This window comes from Taudactylus pleione, unplaced genomic scaffold, assembly GCF_031769625.1.
Source record: "Taudactylus pleione unplaced genomic scaffold, aTauple2 ptg000016l, whole genome shotgun sequence".
Classification (NCBI taxonomy): domain Eukaryota; kingdom Metazoa; phylum Chordata; class Amphibia; order Anura; family Myobatrachidae; genus Taudactylus; species Taudactylus pleione.
The window spans coordinates 15,807,427-15,820,291 of record NW_028284418.1 but is presented as its reverse complement, the minus strand read 5'-3'; the positions used below and the strand labels follow the sequence as shown (position 1 = coordinate 15,820,291).

The 12,865-nt window shown below is 33.3% G+C and overlaps 3 non-coding genes across 3 annotated transcripts; all 3 read left to right on the top strand.

Moving 5' to 3' along the window:
* Window positions 1-967: 967 nt before the first annotated feature.
* Window positions 968-1,049, top strand: TRNAL-AAG (transfer RNA leucine (anticodon AAG)). The gene has a single exon. It is a non-coding gene; the product is annotated as a tRNA-Leu (tRNA).
* A 4,188-nt stretch (window positions 1,050-5,237) lies between these two features.
* Window positions 5,238-5,319, top strand: TRNAL-AAG (transfer RNA leucine (anticodon AAG)). The gene has a single exon. It is a non-coding gene; the product is annotated as a tRNA-Leu (tRNA).
* A 5,610-nt stretch (window positions 5,320-10,929) lies between these two features.
* On the top strand, window positions 10,930-11,011 carry TRNAL-AAG (transfer RNA leucine (anticodon AAG)). The gene has a single exon. It is a non-coding gene; the product is annotated as a tRNA-Leu (tRNA).
* Window positions 11,012-12,865: the final 1,854 nt, after the last annotated feature.

Genomic DNA, 12,865 nt, shown 5'->3' with positions numbered 1-12,865 from the left:
TTAGGCATTTGAATAATACTTCAAAGTTGTTTGGATACATCAGTTGCGCTAAATGAAGGAAATTTGAAGTCAAATATAATCATTACTTGTTAATGTACCTGGCTTCTTTTGCATTTTATCTCAGCTTTTCCTGACTTTGGGTAAAGTTTTGAATGACATTCCAGATATGAGAGCTAAAATATTTTAAAGTGTACAGCAGGTTGTAGGATGACAGAGCTATTCAAGCCACTGGAATCAAATCCCACTGCTGCCATATTTATTCTCCAAGGAGAAGATCCAGTGATATATACCAAAGTGGTTTCCTAAACTATATAAGGTATAAAAGAAGCTAAATTTGGTTGGTGGAAGCACACCTTAAGCTGTCACATGCAGTAGTTTAAAACAATTTATCATCAACTGATGATTGATCAGATATTAACCAACTGAAAAGGAGAAGATCCAGTGACTTATATCAAAGTGGTTTCCTAAAGTATATAAGGTATGAAAGAAGCTACATTTGGTTGGTGGAAGCACACCTTAAGCTGTCACATGCAGTAGTTCAAAACAATTTATCATCAATTCATGATTGATCAGATATTAACCAACTGAAAAAGGATGGTGATAGTATCCTGCATTAGTCACCGAGTTCTAAACCGTTCATCATAGTTGCAACAGTCTTCTCAAACCTTTAAAATAATGATATCTGCTAACAGTAAAGATATTCAAATTTTAATTTTGCATGAATTAATTATGTGCCCTATCAGAACTAATAATTTACTACTTCATGCATCTCAATTTCTTTTGTTATTTCAATGAAAATAAACAAAATGCAATTCACTAAAAAATATGAATTTCTCATCGATTTTATGTTTAATAATGAACTTTCATTTAACCTTTGCTGACATCTTTTCAATTACTACTTTAAAACAAAAAACCCTTTAATTGTGATGTTCTAGATCTGTGAGCTATCCTAATGATAAGCACATGTGGTAGCATGGCCGAGCGGTCTAAGGCGCTGGATTAAGGCTCCAGTCTCTTCGGAGGCGTGGGTTCAAATCCCTCTGCTGCCATATTTATTATACAAAAAGTAGGCCAGTTATTGATGTCAAACTGATTCTTTTTTTCCATTAGAAAGGATATTACCCAGCTGAAATTTGTTGGTGGAAGATTCCTCTAGCTACTCAACAGTTCATCATTGTTACAAGAGACTTCCCAAATGTTTTAAAAATGTTATCTGCTAACAGTCAAGATGAGCCAAAATTAAGTTGGCATGAAGTAATTAGAAGTAATATCATAACTAATATTTAATTACTGAGTGGTCTTATCATACAATTAGAGATGGAAATGTTGGCAACGTGACTCATTGGTATAAATTGATGGATTTATATTCCGATTTCTCTAACTTTCCTATCACTCTAAATTTTAATCTCACAGCTGTCTATTTTAGGCATTTGAATAATACTTCAAAGTTGTTTGGATACATCAGTTGCGCTAAATGATGGAAATTTGAAGTCAAATATAATCATTACTTGTTAAATGTACCTGGCTTCTTTTGCATTTTATCTCAGCTTTTCCTGACTTTGGGTAAAGTTTTGAATGACATTCCAGATATGAGAGCTAAAATATTTTAAAGTGTACAGCAGGTTGTAGGATGACAGAGCTATTCAAGCTGCTGGAATCAAATCCCACTGCTGCCATATTTATTGTCCAAGGAGAAGATCCAGTGATATATATCAAAGTGGTTTCCTAAAGTAGATAAGGTATAAAAGAAGCTAAATTTGGTTGGTGGAAGCACACCTTAAGCTGTCACATGCAGTAGTTTAAAACAATTTATCATCAACTGATGATTGATCAGATATTAACCAACTGAAAAGGAGAAGATCCAGTGACTTATATCAAAGTGGTTTCCTAAAGTAGATAAGGTATGAAAGAAGCTACATTTGGTTGGTGGAAGCACACCTTAAGCTGTCACATGCAGTAGTTCAAAACAATTTATCATCAATTCATGATTGATCAGATATTAACCAACTGAAAAAGGATGGTGATAGTATCCTGCATTAGTCACCGAGTTCTAAACAGTTCATCATAGTTGCAACAGTCTTCTCAAACCTTTAAAATAATTATATCTGCTAACAGTAAAGATATTCAAATTTTACTTTTGCATGAACTAATTATGTGCCCTATCAGAACTAATATTTTACTACTTCATGCATCTCAATTTCTTTTGTTATTTCAATGAAAATAAACAAAATGCAATTCAATAAAAAATATGAATTTCTCATCGATTTTATGTTTAATAATGAACTTTCATTTAACCTTTGCTGACATCTTTTCAATTACTACTTTAAAACAAAAAACCCTTTAATTGTGATGTTCTAGATCTGTGAGCTATCCTAATGATAAGCACATGTGGTAGCATGGCCGAGCGGTCTAAGGCGCTGGGTTAAGGCTCCAGTCTCTTCGGAGGCGTGGGTTCAAATCCCTCTGCTGCCATATTTATTATACAAAAAGTAAGCCAGTTATTGATGTCAAACTGATTCTTTTTTTCCATTAGAAAGGATATTACCCAGCTGAAATTTGTTGGTGGAAGATTCCTCTAGCTACTCAACAGTTCATCATTGTTACAAGAGACTTCCCAAATGTTTTAAAAATGTTATCTGCTAACTGTCAAGATGAGCCAAAATTAAGTTGGCATGAAGTAATTAGAAGTAATATCATAACTAATATTTAATTACTGAGTGGTCTTATCATACAATTAGAGATGGAAATGTTGGCAACGTGACTCATTGGTATAAATTGATGGATTTATATTCCGATTTCTCTAACTTTCCTATCACTTTGGATTTTAATCTCACAGCTGTCTATTTTAGGCATTTGAATAATACTTCAAAGTTGTTTGGATACATCAGTTGCGCTAAATGAAGGAAATTTGAAGTCAAATATAATCATTACTTGTTAAATGTACCTGGCTTCTTTTGCATTTTATCTCAGCTTTTCCTGACTTTGGGTAAAGTTTTGAATGACATTCCAGATATGAGAGCTAAAATATTTTAAAGTGTACAGCAGGTTGTAGGATGACAGAGCTATTCAAGCCACTGGAATCAAATCCCACTGCTGCCATATTTATTCTCCAAGGAGAAGATCCAGTGATATATACCAAAGTGGTTTCCTAAAGTAGATAAGGTATAAAAGAAGCTAAATTTGGTTGGTGGAAGCACACCTTAAGCTGTCACATGCAGTAGTTTAAAACAATTTATCATCAACTGATGATTGATCAGATATTAACCAACTGAAAAGGAGAAGATCCAGTGACTTATATCAAAGTGGTTTCCTAAAGTATATAAGGTATGAAAGAAGCTACATTTGGTTGGTGGAAGCACACCTTAAGCTGTCACATGCAGTAGTTCAAAACAATTTATCATCAATTCATGATTGATCAGATATTAACCAACTGAAAAAGGATGGTGATAGTATCCTGCATTAGTCACCGAGTTCTAAACAGTTCATCATAGTTGCAACAGTCTTCTCAAACCTTTAAAATAATGATATCTGCTAACAGTAAAGATATTCAAATTTTACTTTTGCATGAACTAAATATGTGCCCTATCAGAACTAATATTTTACTACTTCATGCATCTCAATTTCTTTTTATTATTTCAATGAAAATAAACAAAATGCAATTCAATAAAAAATATGAATTTCTCATCGATTTTATGTTTAATAATGAACTTTCTTTTAACCTTTGCTGACATCTTTTCAATTAATACTTTAAAACAAAAAACCCTTTAATTTTGATGTTCTAGATCTGTGAGCTATCCTAATGATAAGCACATGTGGTAGCATGGCCGAGGGGTGTAAGGCGCTGGATTAAGGCTCCAGTCTCTTCGTAGGCGTGGGTTCAAATCCCTCTGCTGCCATATTTATTATACAAAGAGTAGGCCAGTTATTGATGTCAAACTGATTCTTTTTTTCCATTAGAAAGGATATTACCCAGCTGAAATTTGTTGGTGGAAGATTCCTCTAGCTACTCAACAGTTCATCATTGTTACAAGAGACTTCCCAAATGTTTTAAAAATGTTATCTGCTAACAGTCAAGATGAGCCAAAATTAAATTGGCATGAAGTAACTAGAAGTAATATCATCACTAATATTTAATTACTGAGTTGTCTTATCATACAATTAGAGATGGAAATGTTGGCAACGTGACTCATTGGTATAAATTGATGGATTTATATTCCGATTTCTCTAACTTTTCTATCACTCTGGATTTTAATCTCACAGCTGTCTATTTTAGGCATTTGTATAATACTTCAAAGTTGTTTGGATACTTCAGTTGCGCTAAATGAAGGAAATTTGAAGTCAAATATAATCATTACTTGTTAAATGTACCTGGCTTCTTTTGCATTTTATCTCAGCTTTTCCTGACTTTGGGTAAAGTTTTGAATGACATTCCAGATATGAGAGCTAAAATATTTTAAAGTGTACAGCAGGTTGTAGGATGACAGAGCTATTCAAGCTGTTGGAATCAAATCCCACTGCTGCCATATTTATTCTCCAAGGAGAAGATCCAGTGATATATATCAAAGTGGTTTCCTAAAGTAGATAAGGTATAAAAGAAGCTAAATTTGGTTGGTGGAAGCACACCTTAACCTGTCACATGCAGTAGTTTAAAACAATTTATCATCAACTGATGATTGATCAGATATTAACCAACTGAAAAGGAGAAGATCCAGTGACTTATATCAAAGTGGTTTCCTAAAGTAGATAAGGTATAAAAGAAGCTACATTTGGTTGGTGGAAGCACACCTTAAGCTGTCACATGCAGTAGTTCAAAACAATTTATCATCAATTCATGATTGATCAGATATTAACCAACTGAAAAAGGATGGTGATAGTATCCTGCATTAGTCACCGAGTTCTAAACCGTTCATCATAGTTGCAACAGTCTTCTCAAACCTTTAAAATAATGATATCTGCTAACAGTAAAGATATTCAAATTTTAATTTTGCATGAATTAATTATGTGCCCTATCAGAACTAATATTTTACTACTTCATGCATCTCAATTTCTTTTGTTATTTCAATGAAAATAAACAAAATGCAATTCAATAAAAAATATGAATTTCTCATCGATTTTATGTTTAATAATGAACTTTCATTTAACCTTTGCTGACATCTTTTCAATTACTACTTTAAAACAAAAAACCATTTAATTGTGATGTTCTAGATCTGTGAGCTATCCTAATGATAAGCACATGTGGTAGCATGGCCGAGCGGTCTAAGGCGCTGGATTAAGGCTCCAGTCTCTTCGGAGGCGTGGGTTCAAATCCCTCTGCTGCCATATTTATTATACAAAAAGTAGGCCAGTTATTGATGTCAAACTGATTCTTTTTTTCCATTAGAAAGGATATTACCCAGCTGAAATTTGTTGGTGGAAGATTCCTCTAGCTACTCAACAGTTCATCATTGTTACAAGAGACTTCCCAAATGTTTTAAAAATGTTATCTGCTAACAGTCAAGATGAGCCAAAATTAAGTTGGCATGAAGTAATTAGAAGTAATATCATAACTAATATTTAATTACTGAGTGGTCTTATCATACAATTAGAGATGGAAATGTTGGCAACGTGACTCATTGGTATAAATTGATGGATTTATATTCCGATTTCTCTAACTTTCCTATCACTCTAAATTTTAATCTCACAGCTGTCTATTTTAGGCATTTGAATAATACTTCAAAGTTGTTTGGATACATCAGTTGCGCTAAATGATGGAAATTTGAAGTCAAATATAATCATTACTTGTTAAATGTACCTGGCTTCTTTTGCATTTTATCTCAGCTTTTCCTGACTTTGGGTAAAGTTTTGAATGACATTCCAGATATGAGAGCTAAAATATTTTAAAGTGTACAGCAGGTTGTAGGATGACAGAGCTATTCAAGCTGCTGGAATCAAATCCCACTGCTGCCATATTTATTGTCCAAGGAGAAGATCCAGTGATATATATCAAAGTGGTTTCCTAAAGTAGATAAGGTATAAAAGAAGCTAAATTTGGTTGGTGGAAGCACACCTTAAGCTGTCACATGCAGTAGTTTAAAACAATTTATCATCAACTGATGATTGATCAGATATTAACCAACTGAAAAGGAGAAGATCCAGTGACTTATATCAAAGTGGTTTCCTAAAGTAGATAAGGTATGAAAGAAGCTACATTTGGTTGGTGGAAGCACACCTTAAGCTGTCACATGCAGTAGTTCAAAACAATTTATCATCAATTCATGATTGATCAGATATTAACCAACTGAAAAAGGATGGTGATAGTATCCTGCATTAGTCACCGAGTTCTAAACAGTTCATCATAGTTGCAACAGTCTTCTCAAACCTTTAAAATAATTATATCTGCTAACAGTAAAGATATTCAAATTTTACTTTTGCATGAACTAATTATGTGCCCTATCAGAACTAATATTTTACTACTTCATGCATCTCAATTTCTTTTGTTATTTCAATGAAAATAAACAAAATGCAATTCAATAAAAAATATGAATTTCTCATCGATTTTATGTTTAATAATGAACTTTCATTTAACCTTTGCTGACATCTTTTCAATTACTACTTTAAAACAAAAAACCCTTTAATTGTGATGTTCTAGATCTGTGAGCTATCCTAATGATAAGCACATGTGGTAGCATGGCCGAGCGGTCTAAGGCGCTGGGTTAAGGCTCCAGTCTCTTCGGAGGCGTGGGTTCAAATCCCTCTGCTGCCATATTTATTATACAAAAAGTAAGCCAGTTATTGATGTCAAACTGATTCTTTTTTTCCATTAGAAAGGATATTACCCAGCTGAAATTTGTTGGTGGAAGATTCCTCTAACTACTCAACAGTTCATCATTGTTACAAGAGACTTCCCAAATGTTTTAAAAATGTTATCTGCTAACTGTCATGATGAGCCAAAATTAAGTTGGCATGAAGTAATTAGAAGTAATATCATAACTAATATTTAATTACTGAGTGGTCTTATCATACAATTAGAGATGGAAATGTTGGCAACGTGACTCATTGGTATAAATTGATGGATTTATATTCCGATTCTCTAACTTTCCTATCACTTTGGATTTTAATCTCACAGCTGTCTATTTTAGGCATTTGAATAATACTTCAAAGTTGTTTGGATACATCAGTTGCGCTAAATGAAGGAAATTTGAAGTCAAATATAATCATTACTTGTTAAATGTACCTGGCTTCTTTTGCATTTTATCTCAGCTTTTCCTGACTTTGGGTAAAGTTTTGAATGACATTCCAGATATGAGAGCTAAAATATTTTAAAGTGTACAGCAGGTTGTAGGATGACAGAGCTATTCAAGCCACTGGAATCAAATCCCACTGCTGCCATATTTATTCTCCAAGGAGAAGATCCAGTGATATATACCAAAGTGGTTTCCTAAAGTAGATAAGGTATAAAAGAAGCTAAATTTGGTTGGTGGAAGCACACCTTAAGCTGTCACATGCAGTAGTTTAAAACAATTTATCATCAACTGATGATTGATCAGATATTAACCAACTGAAAAGGAGAAGATCCAGTGACTTATATCAAAGTGGTTTCCTAAAGTATATAAGGTATGAAAGAAGCTACATTTGGTTGGTGGAAGCACACCTTAAGCTGTCACATGCAGTAGTTCAAAACAATTTATCATCAATTCATGATTGATCAGATATTAACCAACTGAAAAAGGATGGTGATAGTATCCTGCATTAGTCACCGAGTTCTAAACAGTTCATCATAGTTGCAACAGTCTTCTCAAACCTTTAAAATAATGATATCTGCTAACAGTAAAGATATTCAAATTTTACTTTTGCATGAACTAATTATGTGCCCTATCAGAACTAATATTTTACTACTTCATGCATCTCAATTTCTTTTGTTATTTCAATGAAAATAAACAAAATGCAATTCAATAAAAAATATGAATTTCTCATCGATTTTATGTTTAATAATGAACTTTCATTTAACCTTTGCTGACATCTTTTCAATTACTACTTTAAAACAAAAAACCCTTTAATTGTGATGTTCTAGATCTGTGAGCTATCCTAATGATAAGCACATGTGGTAGCATGGCCGAGCGGTCTAAGGCGCTGGGTTAAGGCTCCAGTCTCTTCGGAGGCGTGGGTTCAAATCCCTCTGCTGCCATATTTATTATACAAAAAGTAAGCCAGTTATTGATGTCAAACTGATTCTTTTTTTCCATTAGAAAGGATATTACCCAGCTGAAATTTGTTGGTGGAAGATTCCTCTAACTACTCAACAGTTCATCATTGTTACAAGAGACTTCCCAAATGTTTTAAAAATGTTATCTGCTAACTGTCATGATGAGCCAAAATTAAGTTGGCATGAAGTAATTAGAAGTAATATCATAACTAATATTTAATTACTGAGTGGTCTTATCATACAATTAGAGATGGAAATGTTGGCAACGTGACTCATTGGTATAAATTGATGGATTTATATTCCGATTCTCTAACTTTCCTATCACTTTGGATTTTAATCTCACAGCTGTCTATTTTAGGCATTTGAATAATACTTCAAAGTTGTTTGGATACATCAGTTGCGCTAAATGAAGGAAATTTGAAGTCAAATATAATCATTACTTGTTAAATGTACCTGGCTTCTTTTGCATTTTATCTCAGCTTTTCCTGACTTTGGGTAAAGTTTTGAATGACATTCCAGATATGAGAGCTAAAATATTTTAAAGTGTACAGCAGGTTGTAGGATGACAGAGCTATTCAAGCCACTGGAATCAAATCCCACTGCTGCCATATTTATTCTCCAAGGAGAAGATCCAGTGATATATACCAAAGTGGTTTCCTAAAGTAGATAAGGTATAAAAGAAGCTAAATTTGGTTGGTGGAAGCACACCTTAAGCTGTCACATGCAGTAGTTTAAAACAATTTATCATCAACTGATGATTGATCAGATATTAACCAACTGAAAAGGAGAAGATCCAGTGACTTATATCAAAGTGGTTTCCTAAAGTATATAAGGTATGAAAGAAGCTACATTTGGTTGGTGGAAGCACACCTTAAGCTGTCACATGCAGTAGTTCAAAACAATTTATCATCAATTCATGATTGATCAGATATTAACCAACTGAAAAAGGATGGTGATAGTATCCTGCATTAGTCACCGAGTTCTAAACAGTTCATCATAGTTGCAACAGTCTTCTCAAACCTTTAAAATAATGATATCTGCTAACAGTAAAGATATTCAAATTTTACTTTTGCATGAACTAAATATGTGCCCTATCAGAACTAATATTTTACTACTTCATGCATCTCAATTTCTTTTTATTATTTCAATGAAAATAAACAAAATGCAATTCAATAAAAAATATGAATTTCTCATCGATTTTATGTTTAATAATGAACTTTCTTTTAACCTTTGCTGACATCTTTTCAATTAATACTTTAAAACAAAAAACCCTTTAATTTTGATGTTCTAGATCTGTGAGCTATCCTAATGATAAGCACATGTGGTAGCATGGCCGAGGGGTGTAAGGCGCTGGAATAAGGCTCCAGTCTCTTCGGAGGCGTGGGTTCAAATCCCTCTGCTGCCATATTTATTATACAAAGAGTAGGCCAGTTATTGATGTCAAACTGATTCTTTTTTTCCATTAGAAAGGATATTACCCAGCTGAAATTTGTTGGTGGAAGATTCCTCTAGCTACTCAACAGTTCATCATTGTTACAAGAGACTTCCCAAATGTTTTAAAAATGTTATCTGCTAACAGTCAAGATGAGCCAAAATTAAGTTGGCATGAAGTAACTAGAAGTAATATCATCACTAATATTTAATTACTGAGTTGTCTTATCATACAATTAGAGATGGAAATGTTGGCAACGTGACTCATTGGTATAAATTGATGGATTTATATTCCGATTTCTCTAACTTTTCTATCACTCTGGATTTTAATCTCACAGCTGTCTATTTTAGGCATTTGAATAATACTTCAAAGTTGTTTGGATACTTCAGTTGCGCTAAATGAAGGAAATTTGAAGTCAAATATAATCATTACTTGTTAAATGTACCTGGCTTCTTTTGCATTTTATCTCAGCTTTTCCTGACTTTGGGTAAAGTTTTGAATGACATTCCAGATATGAGAGCTAAAATATTTTAAAGTGTACAGCAGGTTGTAGGATGACAGAGCTATTCAAGCTGTTGGAATCAAATCCCACTGCTGCCATATTTATTCTCCAAGGAGAAGATCCAGTGATATATATCAAAGTGGTTTCCTAAAGTAGATAAGGTATAAAAGAAGCTAAATTTGGTTGGTGGAAGCACACCTTAACCTGTCACATGCAGTAGTTTAAAACAATTTATCATCAACTGATGATTGATCAGATATTAACCAACTGAAAAGGAGAAGATCCAGTGACTTATATCAAAGTGGTTTCCTAAAGTAGATAAGGTATAAAAGAAGCTACATTTGGTTGGTGGAAGCACACCTTAAGCTGTCACATGCAGTAGTTCAAAACAATTTATCATCAATTCATGATTGATCAGATATTAACCAACTGAAAAAGGATGGTGATAGTATCCTGCATTAGTCACCGAGTTCTAAACAGTTCATCATAGTTGCAACAGTCTTCTCAAACCTTTAAAATAATGATATCTGCTAACAGTAAAGATATTCAAATTTTACTTTTGCATGAACTAATTATGTGCCCTATCAGAACTAATATTTTACTACTTCATGCATCTCAATTTCTTTTTATTATTTCAATGAAAATAAACAAAATGCAATTCAATAAAAAATATGTATTTCTCATCGATTTTATGTTTAATAATGAACTTTCTTTTAACCTTTGCTGACATCTTTTCAATTAATACTTTAAAACAAAAAACCCTTTAATTTTGATGTTCTAGATCTGTGAGCTATCCTAATGATAAGCACATGTGGTAGCATGGCCGAGGGGTGTAAGGCGCTGGATTAAGGCTCCAGTCTCTTCGGAGGCGTGGGTTCAAATCCCTCTGCTGCCATATTTATTATACAAAGAGTAGGCCAGTTATTGATGTCAAACTGATTCTTTTTTTCCATTAGAAAGGATATTACCCAGCTGAAATTTGTTGGTGGAAGATTCCTCTAGCTACTCAACAGTTCATCATTGTTACAAGAGATTTCCCAAATGTTTTAAAAATGTTATCTGCTAACTGTCAAGATGAGCCAAAATTAAGTTGGCATGAAGTAACTAGAAGTAATATCATCACTAATATTTAATTACTGAGTTGTCTTATCATACAATTAGAGATGGAAATGTTGGCAACGTGACTCATTGGTATAAATTGATGGATTTATATTCCGATTTCTCTAACTTTTCTATCACTCTGGATTTTAATCTCACAGCTGTCTATTTTAGGCATTTGAATAATACTTCAAAGTTGTTTGGATACTTCAGTTGCACTAAATGAAGGAAATTTGAAGTCAAATATAATCATTACTTGTTAAATGTACCTGGCTTCTTTTGCATTTTATCTCAGCTTTTCCTGACTTTGGGTAAAGTTTTGAATGACATTCCAGATATGAGAGCTAAAATATTTTAAAGTGTACAGCAGGTTGTAGGATGACAGAGCTATTCATGCTGTTGGAATCAAATCCCACTGCTGCCATATTTATTCTCCAAGGAGAAGATCCAGTGATATATATCAAAGTGGTTTCCTAAAGTAGATAAGGTATAAAAGAAGCTAAATTTGGTTGGTGGAAGCACACCTTAACCTGTCACATGCAGTAGTTTAAAACAATTTATCATCAACTGATGATTGATCAGATATTAACCAACTGAAAAGGAGAAGATCCAGTGACTTATATCAAAGTGGTTTCCTAAAGTAGATAAGGTATAAAAGAAGCTACATTTGGTTGGTGGAAGCACACCTTAAGCTGTCACATGCAGTAGTTCAAAACAATTTATCTTCAATTCATGATTGATCAGATATTAACCAACTGAAAAAGGATGGTGATAGTATCCTGCATTAGTCACCGAGTTCTAAACCGTTCATCATAGTTGCAACAGTCTTCTCAAACCTTTAAAATAATGATATCTGCTAACAGTAAAGATATTCAAATTTTAATTTTGCATGAATTAATTATGTGCCCTATCAGAACTAATATTTTACCACTTCATGCATCTCAATTTCTTTTGTTATTTCAATGAAAATAAACAAAATGCAATTCAATAAAAAATATGAATTTCTCATCGATTTTATGTTTAATAATGAACTTTCATTTAACCTTTGCTGACATCTTTTCAATTACTACTTTAAAACAAAAAACCCTTTAATTGTGATGTTCTAGATCTGTGAGCTATCCTAATGATAAGCACATGTGGTAGCATGGCCGAGCGATCTAAGGCGCTGGGTTAACGCTCCAGTCTCTTCGGAGGCGTGGGTTCAAATCTCTCTGCTGCCATATTTATTATACAAAAAGTAGGCCAGTTATTGATGTCAAACTGATTCTTTTTTTCCATTAGAAAGGATATTACCCAGCTGAAATTTGTTGGTGGAAGATTCCTCTAGCTACTCAACAGTTCATCATTGTTACAAGAGACTTCCCAAATGTTTTAAAAATGTTATCTGCTAACAGTCAAGATGAGCCAAAATAAGTTGGCATGAAGTAATTAGAAGTAATATCATAACTAATATTTAATTACTGAGTGGTCTTATCATACAATTAGAGATGGAAATGTTGGCAACGTGACTCATTGGTATAAATTGATGGATTTATATTCCGAGTTCTCTAACTTTCCTATCACTTTGGATTTTAATCTCACAGCTGTCTATTTTAGGCATTTGAATAATACTTCAAAGTTGTTTGGATACATCAGTTGCGCTAAATGAAGG